Here is an 8,631-nt window from a genome sequence, read left to right on the forward strand (position 1 = left end):
TAAATAATATTTATATATTCTTTATTTAATTTTCGTAACTTTCTTTTATTTTGTTTTCGTTTTATGATAAAACATCATTTTTTTTATTTTTAATAAATAATATTTATTTTTAATTCTAATTATTACAATTTAATTAAAAAAATTATAAAAACGATTTTTTTTCGCCTGAAATTTTTTTTCTTTAATTTTTTAAATTGTATGATTGCAACAATGGATTTTGGGTAGAAAGAAAACAAATTTTAGGGAATTGAATGACTAGAATTTGTTTTTCTGGAAATTGTCAATTAAATGTGTTTGATTAATATAATTTTTCACTTAAAAATATTGAAATTTTAGATCTTTTGGTGTTCGTTTGATCTTATTTTTTGAAAATTGCCAATTAAAGGGATAAAATTTTTACAATTGTTCATAGATCTCGTTCCCATTGCGGAAAATAAAAAATAATAATAATAAAGTTGGTAACAGAATTCCTAACAAAATGCACGTGTGGAGGAAAATGTTGGAATGGAATTCCCTAGAAAATATTACAATCAAACACTATGGCTAATCAAACAGGCTTAGTTTTTTTTATTTATGTTGGTGTATAATGGTAGTTACAAACAAAATGATTTAACAAATTAGAGACAAAAAAGAATTGCAGACAAAGATTGAAAAAAAAAATTACCGGCAAAAATAAAAGAAGCAAAAAAAGTTGTTAAACTAAATTTTAAAATAAATATTATTTAATTAAAATTGAAAAAATTGGATTTTATCGTAAAATAAAAAAATTAAAAGGAATTTTAAATAAAAAAATTATTTATAATATGAAGAAAAAGAAAATTTGAAACAATTTAAAAACTATATACAATAAAAACAAAATAAAAGAAATTTACGAAAGTTAAATGAAGAATATATAAATATTGTTTAGTTAAAATTAAAAAAATTAAGTTTTATCATAAAAAGAAAAGAATTAAAAAGAATATATATTTTTTAAATCGAAAAAAAGTTATTACAACAAAATAAAATAAAAGGATGAAGGAGGAAAAAAAGATTTCTATGCACTTTGTGTGTTCCACTTCGTGCACGTAGGAACACACTCCATGCACGGAGTGTGTAGCACTGAGAGTGAGTACTACACTCCTTACTTCCCATAAAAATTAGACGCCACCTACATGAATCATTTTACACTACTCCGTTCAACTCAATGCAATACAAACTTGGTGTAGTAATTGTTATAAAGATTTTATCATAAAATTATCAAGCTCAAGATAAGCTCCAATCTGAGTGGGGACATAAATAATGTGGCTTTCTTTGCTGATTTCTTCAAGAAATGATGCCACTTTTGGTGGTGCTTCCACCTACTAACATAAAAAAAATTATGTCAAAACATTCTTACACTACTGGAACACAAAGACAAACAGAAAAATATATATGTGGACCTTTATAAAGAAGAACAGTGAAGAAAAATGTGTATCTGTGCAAATTATTGAACTTGGTTACCTTTTGACAATCAACGTAGGTAGGCAGATACTAAATTAGGATAAAGAGGGTGATTAGCAATCTGGGCCTTGATTATATCTGCAATTTTCGATCATTTGATCTCATGATGAGTTTGAGCTGCTTGTATTAAGCCTAGATGATAAACCCTCATGTACTGTTATTATCAATAGGAAATGAAATCGAGGAATGAAGTCTGCGTAATTCATCCATAATTAGTAGTGTTAATCGCACTTGCAAAGATTATTTAAAGAAATTTCAATATTAATTCGATCAATCCATCAAAGATTTATATTCAAAACAATGTTGTTTTTGTGTCAAGAAATTCACTGTTGATTTCTACAAGAGAATATATAAATATTATTAAGTTAAAATTGAAAAATTAAGTTTTTATTATGAAAAGAAAAGAATTTAAAAATTTTAAATTGAAAAAAAAACTATCTATAATGTAAATAAAAATAAATAAATAAATAAATTTCTCTTCGTGCACAGAGACAAAAGCCTCTGTGCACGAAACTAGCATGGAGACATTGTCTTCATGTACAGAGAATTGTCTCTGTGCATTGTCTCCATGCACCCAAGTCTCCGTGCACGGAGACAAAAGGAGCGATATTTTTTTTTTTTTGAAATACTTGTATTGTTTACATTATAAATATATATATTTTTTTCAATTTAACATTCTTCTCTTTTCAATTTTTTACTTACAAGTAATTTTTTACATTTTACAAATATTTTCTGTCTTATTATTAGTATTTTTATTTTTTAATAATTCCAAACGGAGACTTATATTTGAGAATTTTATTTTTTTGCTATGTTGTTTTACGTTATAAATAATTTTTTTTAAATTAATTTTTTTAATTCTTTTCTCTTTAAATTTTTTACTTAAAAGTAACTTTTTGTAAAATATTTTCTCTCTTATATTATATTTATTTAAATTTTTTTTTATATAAAAGTGATTTTTTTTTCATATATCCCTACTATATATATTTATATAAGAGTGGTTGAGCACGGAGTAGTGGGAGGTATGAAAATTGCGTGTTGTAGTATTTTCTTACAGTATAATAAAATATATATCAAGTAAGGCAAACGACGTCATTTTGCTCCCCTACTTAAAAACAAAAAAGCTACAGTGAGACAAAATGGATTAAGTCACTGTTGCTTTCTACAGTAACTTCACATTCTTTTTTTATATAGTGGGGAAACATCGGGAGAGTTAATTCGACCAAGCTGGTGTTATAGTGAGCTTATTCGACATTATTTGAATTTTACCGTGTATCAGATGGATTTCGGGCCTGGCCAGACAAGTATCCAACTGTCGAATCTTCATCAGCTACACGTGTGTAAATCGTTCTATGGGATTACTTTCTCATAATTCTATACGACATTCTAGTTAATTTATACCATATGTAATTCTAAAACCGTGTGATTGCATTTGCAGGATACTAAAGGAAATGATGTTAACTTGGGCATCTATAAGGGAAACTTCTTGCTGATAAACAGTGGTATGTTCTTGTTTATCTTAATACTTTGTTTTGATCAGACCAAAAATCAACTTGGAATCTATTCATTTTTGGCTTCACATAATTTACTCCAATTAACGCTGACATGAAGAAGTTTTACGTGAAAGTCATTCTTACTTTTGGTGCTAAGTTATTATTTTAGGTAATGTATATTTTGAAGGGTATTTGAAACCCTATGTAGTGTGCAATGGACATGAAGTACTGTGATCGTAAGCATACAGGTACATGTCCTGTTATAAACAATATCTCGGGGTTTGCAGTGAAAATTTTGTACATATATGGTTTTTGGAATATTTTGGAAATATATAATCAAATAGTTATTTCATTTGGACATGACTTTTTGAAAAGACAAAAAACCATCTGTCTAGGCAAACAATCATTTTCAAGATAAGCGAGATTTTGTACAGAAGACAATTTCTTGTTGTATGCAATGCAACCTCATTGAATTACAATGGTGCAAATTTCTCCATTAATATTGCATTTTTTCCCTTGGTACTTTATTCTGAGTTGACACAGGTGTTAGCTTGATCGAATTTATCTGAGAGTACCCTTGCGGACAATTTCCACATTCAGATAGTCCCCTCAATTGTTGTATTTAATTGTTCTAATTAATGATTTGCTCTAGTCTATTTTTGTATTTGTGTAAGTGAACTTTGACACTCATTTTCATAAAGGAATTAGCAATCTTATTTTTGTCTGCTGCAGTGATCTTATCACTTCAAACTACACAGAGTTGACAGATCTATATCAAAAGTACAAGGATCAAGGTTTAATTTAGTTGATGATTCTAGCTTTTGACATTACACTTGTTAGGCACAATAAATTTAAGCTCAACTACATGAATCTAATGAATCTTTTCTCACCATTCACTACTAGAAAATGAGGCAATAGAAACAGAATTTTATAGGCGGAGGACTTCCGTTGCTATTATCGACGGAATTACAATAAATTAGCAACGAATTATTATTTTTATTATTATTAAACATTAAATACTAAATTAACGACATAATTACCAATGGAAAACTTTCGTTGGTACAATTTTGTCACTAATCCGTCGGTAAAAATTTAAAAATAAAAAATAATAGATTAAATAATTTAGTGACAGAATTTCTCAACGGATGATTTCGTTGGAAATTTTTTTGAAAAATCGTAAAATAAATTACAAATGGAAAAATCTTTTGGTAAATATTGGAAGTAAAATTAAGTATTAGATAGTTACCAACGAAAAATTCCGTCGAAAAATTCAAAAAATTTCAATGCCCCCCTAAAATATAGCTTGCCTCTAAAATTTTCATTTCCCTCCATCCAATTCTCCCTACATTGCAGACCTCCCTCTCCCTCTCCATCGAAAGTTAAAATTTTAAAATGTTTTTCACCAAAATACCACTTCTTTAAGTGGAAGGTCCATGTGGCTATCGGTGCGTTTTACCAAAATAATTCTTGCACTGAGTAAACTACAGGGGCAAATAAGAAAGTGGTTTCAATATCATAGTAATCCTCTTGTTGCAATCCTCTCCGATTTCTTTCTTGGTTGGACTCATCATCTAGCCCGAAAAATTGGAATTTTCAAATCGCCTTTTTACTCTTTTAGAGCATTTCTTACTACTTGTTTGGGCAATCTCCGGAGAAATCCCGAGGCTATAAATCTAGGGAGTGAAATTAAATTTGAAGATTTACCGAACGCTCTGAGCTTTCCATGGGACCAGGTTCCTTCATTGTTTTGGCAATATAAGGAAGCAGAATCAGATCCTAATTTGGAGCTGCAGAAAAATAGCATGGTTGCAAATGGTTTTAGTTGGGGGTATATTTTCAACACTTTCTATGAGTTGCAGAATGAGTACTTGGAATTTCTGAGTAAAAAAATTGGGTATAAGCGAACTTACAGTATTGGCCACTGAATTTACTTCATGGATCGGAATAGATGAATGTAACATCGTATTCGACTAATGGCTAGATTTTCGCATGGCTTGATGGGTGTCCTGATGAGTCAATTATGTATGTTTATTTTGGGAGTCTGATGCAGGAGGATCCGAGTCGAGTGATGCTGATTTGTCAGATAGCACGATGATGGCGCTAAGATACCATGAGATGGCGGATCGGCGCAAAGATGGAAAGTGAATCACCATTATTTCCTTAATTGGGGGAATTTGACGCGTCTTTGGTAATTTGGCCATAACTTTGGCTACGGTTATCGGAATCGTTATTATGACCCCAATCCGGAAAGCTCTCTTCAGCGCGCACGTCGTGGCCACCAGCTATGCTAGGTGGACATCAATTTCGAGTCCAAAATCCACTGTTTTCCTTTTCAAAATTCAATTTTAAGTTATTTTTTACTATTTATAGTAATATTTTGTTTCCTTTTTTCCATATGTTAGAAAACTCGAATTGAGCCAAATTTTTGGCAACTTACTTCTTTTACTTAATATTTTATTTTGGTATAATTTTGGAATTTTGCCATTTTTGGTAATTTTCCCATAATTTCGTATTTCGCAGCTATTTAACCCGGCTTGTGGGTTAGTTTTCATCCTTTTGGATTATTAATAATATTGAGTTGAATTCAGAGTATTTTCTCTGATTTTTTGGGCGTTTTCTGTCATTCTTTTCTTACGAATCATCTGCTACAACAAGCCAATAGGATAATTATTATCCTACCTGACGTCAGTTGGTATCAGAACGTCATCATCTTCTTGGGAGATAAATTCCATCAGTTATAATGGTTGGCGGACGTGGTTGTGGTCGTCGAGGACAGGTTCCGATTGAGGAAGTCTTGCACTGTGATCGTAATATTCAGGATGTGACGATTGAAGATTTGCAGAGACAAGTTGCGGAGTTAACCCAACGTTTGGCGGAGCAGGAGTTTGATAATCATGATGTAGAAGGTCACGATTCCGATACCAGTTTCAAAAACCCGTATCACCATCGTGCTCGAGTTTGGGAGCATCGTGGACGGGGGATCGTCATGTGGATCTCGATTTCAGAGTGGATCTGCCCGAGTTTTCTGGTACGTTGCAGGCTGAAGGATTTATTGATTGGCTGAATGAAGTGGAGCGGATTTTTGAATATAAGGAGGTTCCAGATCGTGTCAAAGTGAAACTGGTCGCCATCAAACTCAAAGGTAGGGCATCTGCATGGTGGGAACAGTTGAAGCGTTCACGAGAGCGACAGGGGAAATCCAAAATTACTAACTGGGAGAAGATGAAGAAAAAGATGAAAGGGCATTTCCTCCCTTTCGGCTATACTCAAACCTTGTTTCAGAAGCTTCATTTACTAAGGCAAGGCACAAGATCAGTCAATGATTATATTGAAGAATTCTATCAGTTGGTGGCTCAAAATGATTTATCTGAGACGGATGAGCAGATGGTAGCACGGTATTTGGGGGGATTAAGGCAGCCCCTGTAGGATGTTCTAAGCCTTCATTCATTGTGGACAGTTTCTGAGGCATATCAGCGAGCACTTGCAGTAGAGAAATAGCAAAGTAGGAGGCCAGTGGTCGGAGGTGAAGGAAGTCAGCCAGTTCACCCTCAAGAATCTCGTCCTGCTTATCAGCCACAACGGGATAGTTCCAGCTCAAGTATTCAGTGCTTTAGGTGTGGTGAACAGGGGCATAGGGCGACTGATTGCAGGAAGCCTGCTGGTCAGAAGAATAAAAATCTTCTGATTGAGGAGGATATGATAGAGGAGTTTGAGGAAGTTGGGGAACCCGTGTATGATGAGGGTGAAGATGAGGACGTGCTATATGGAGATGGTCAGGAGACCCTGGTCGTTCGAAAGAGCCTGCTGACTCCCAAGGGCGACTCAGGGGATGATTGGTTGAGGACCAATATTTTCCACACAACCTGTACAGTTGTTGATAAAGTCTGTAAACTGATAATTGATAGTGGCAGTTGTGAGAATGTAGTGTCCGAGGAGGCTATCGAGAAACTACAACTGAAGATGGATCATCATCCCAAACCATACAAGTTGTCTTGCCTGAATAAAGGCAGTGAGGTAACGGTAGAAAAACGATGCTTAGTGTCTTTCTCGATTGGAAAACAATATTTTGACAATGCTTGGTGTGATGTGGTATCAATGGACGCGTGTCATGTTATGTTGGGACGACCTTGGCAGTATGATTGCAGTGTTATCCATGATGGGCGGAAGAATACTTATTCTCTTAGCATCAAAGGGAAGCGAATTGTTTTGGTGCCTCGCAGGGAAGGAAACATCCCTGCCCCGGTATTTAAAAATCCCAATCTACTTTCTATGTCCAAGTTCTTGGTTGAGGTTGGGCATGAAAAAATAGTTTATGCTTTAATGCCTCGTGAAAATAGTACAGCGAATGTGGATTCAGAATTTCCAGCAGAAGTACAGCAACTACTGATGGAGTTTTCTGACTTGATGCCGGAGGATCTTCCTCCAGGACTACCACCTATGAGGGACATTCAACATTAGATCGACCTCATTCCGGGGTCGAGTCTACCAAACCAACCAGCATATCGCCTCAGTCCCAAGGAAGCTGAAGAGTTGCAACGACAGGTGGTAGAATTATTGGAAAGGGGCTACATTCGTGAGAGTATGAGTCCTTGTGCAGTTCCTGCTCTCCTAGTGCCGAAGAAAGATGGGTCATGGCGTATGTGTGTTGACATCAGGGCAATTAACAGGATTACAGTGAAGCATAGGTTTCCAATTCCCTGTCTGGACGACATGTTGGATTAGTTGTCCGGTTCTAAGGTCTTCTCAAAAATTGACCTTAAAAGTAGATACCACCAGATCAGAATCAGACCTGGAGATGAGTGGAAGACCGTGTTCAAGACACAGCATGGGTTGTATGAGTGGATGGTCATGCCCTTTGGACTATCCAACGCACCCAGCACTTTTATGAGGTTTATGCATCAGGTTTTACGGCCTTTCATGGGAAAGTTTGTGGTAGTTTATTTTGATGACATACTTATTTATAGTCTGACATGGGAGTCACATTTTAATCATCTTCGTGTTGTCTTTGATGTAATGAGGACGGAGCGCTTATTCATCAATCAGAATAAGTGTTCTTTCTTCACAACTTCTGTAACTTTTTTGGGTTTTGTTGTGTCTACTAATGGTGTTCATGCAGATCAATCAAAAATTGAGGCAGTTTTGAATTGGCCGAAACTAAAAACTTTGCACGATGTCAGGAGTTTCCATGGATTGGCATCCTTCTATCGTCGATTCATCAGAAACTTTAGTACCTTGATTGCTCCTATCACAGAGTGCCTTAAAGGGCGTGACTTTCAGTGGACTGAGGAGGCAGAGGCTAGCTTTCAGTTGGTTAAGCAAAAGATGACGGAGGTCCCAGTCTTGGCACTTCCGAATTTTGAAAAGGTGTTCGAGCTAAATTGTGATGCGTCTGCAGTTGGCATTGGTGGTGTTCTGAGTCAGGAGGGATGTCCAGTAGCCTTTTTTAGTGAGAAGCTATCGGGATCGAAGAAAAATTATTCCACTTTTGACCTGGAGTTCTATGCTATAGTTTAGACTTTGAAGCATTGGCGCCATTACCTGGTATAGAGGGAGTTCATCCTTGTTACTGATCATGAGGCTTTGAAGTACATCAATGGTCAGCACAAGCTGAGTAGGCGACATGCAAAGTGGGTGGCGTACTTGCAGGAGTTTACTTTCACAC

The sequence above is a fragment of the Olea europaea genome, chromosome 8, assembly GCF_002742605.1.
Source record: "Olea europaea var. sylvestris chromosome 8, O_europaea_v1, whole genome shotgun sequence".
Lineage (NCBI taxonomy): Eukaryota > Viridiplantae > Streptophyta > Magnoliopsida > Lamiales > Oleaceae > Olea > Olea europaea.